The sequence below is a fragment of the Otolemur garnettii genome, unplaced genomic scaffold, assembly GCF_000181295.1.
Source record: "Otolemur garnettii isolate 467f Iridium unplaced genomic scaffold, OtoGar3 scaffold00040, whole genome shotgun sequence".
Classification (NCBI taxonomy): Eukaryota; Metazoa; Chordata; class Mammalia; order Primates; family Galagidae; genus Otolemur; species Otolemur garnettii.
The window spans coordinates 9,626,166-9,628,058 of NW_003852435.1; positions in this window are offsets into that span (position 1 = coordinate 9,626,166).

Genomic DNA, 1,893 nt, shown 5'->3' on the forward strand with positions numbered 1-1,893 from the left:
ATTCTCCTGCTTCAGCCTCCCAAGTAGCTGGGACTCCAGATGCCTGGCACAACATTCAGCTATTTTTTAGAGACAGGGTCTCGTTCTTACTCAGGATGGTCTCCAACTCATGAGCTCAGGCAATCCACTCACCTCGGCCTCCCAAATATGGGCATTAATTTGATATTTTTTTAAAATTCAAGTCAGCTTCTTACACTCAAGACTTTGACTTACTTGACTTAAAAACATCTCTCTGAACTTTCTTCTAGAAGTAAAATAAGGTGTTTCTTGTTTTTTCAGATCCTTGACTATATTAAGATATTGATAGTTAAATCCTCTACTCATATTAAGAACTTCCTTATGTCACAAATTGAAGAATATTTAAAGAAACAGACCTAAATACAATACAAAGGTATTATACTAGTTTCATCCTAGTGCTTCTTTTATAGAAGCAAACACGATTCTTGGTCTTAACACCTTGGCCAGTATCTTGCATTTTTTGTTGTTCTTTTAAAATTTGTGAATACACTCACAAATTCATAATGAATTTATCCATTTATCCATCATAAGTACTAGCTCTCCACCTGTTAATGAATTCTGTTTTGCTGCCCCCAAAGAAGACAAATGCATCAATTTAAGATGAATAACTGGAAGGAAGACTTCCCATAGCTCAGAGATAACAAACATGCATCAGTATGCTTAGCTGTGTTTGTTTTAATCCCAAATTATTATACTTTTCATAGCAAATAAATAAATATAATTTCATGGTGCTAAAAGTACAGTGGCATCTATGGTACATGATTCTCAAAATCTCCGGTGGTTCCACAGAGAGTATTTGATTATAATATGCCAAATATATTAGAGCTAATTCGTTGTGAAAACATTATTCAGGTTATCCAATGAAAAATCTCGTCATTCACAACTAAGGTGCATCTGCTCCTCTAAATGACTATTCTCGTTATGAAAATGAATAACATGCTTCTATCTTGAGAAATTTTAAGGGGAACTGCTATGTTTTTAATCCATCATTGGTTTCTCAGAGTCATAATGATTAGAGATGGAAAAGGACTTTTGATCATCTCCCCCATCTTTCTGTCTGGGCAACCTTTTATCCTTGAGTAAATTTTCTTGCTCTGTCTAACATAGTTTCACATAACACCAGTGGAAAACTTTACCACAATGTAAAACATTGGGCTGCTGGAAATTTTTATAATAATATTAAACATATTTTTACAATTCTTAATTTCCCACTAGTTTTATCTATGCCACTTGGGAACAGCCTTAAGCAATTCTGCACACAACACAGAAACTCTCCCCCTTGGTGTGCCACAATTCAAATCATTGCAAATGTTGATCATGCCCAAACTAACACATTTAATCTTGTTTGACAAAATGATTTGTATCACTTTTAGGAACACTATGTCTGCCAATCCCCCTAGCATCTTTGAAATTAACAAATTTAATTTCTAACAGATGAAGATAAAATTCTAGTAAGAAAAAGAATTAATGACCTCTATCACAGGAGGGAACATCTGAGATTTTTTTAGTTAATGAATTCTAGGGATTATTGGTTAAGAATATGAGAACATATAGAATATGCCATGAATATCTTCAGAAATAATGTTATTTCCATTTGTACATTTTTCTGGATCCAGTTTCCCAGGACTCATGCTTTTAATTCATTAGCTTCTAGCCACATTCCAAGTGCTTTTTGTCCAAGGCATTCCTCCAATAAAAAAGATATCCAAAAAACCAAAAAAAAAAAAAAAAATTCTTTTATCCTATAAATAACACACTTAATAACTTCCTAGTAGAGTATAACAAGTTCAGACTAAAATAGAATGAATGTTAATGCTTGTCTTCTAAGAAACATTTACATTTGAATGGAATAATTAGAATAGTAATGCTATGAAA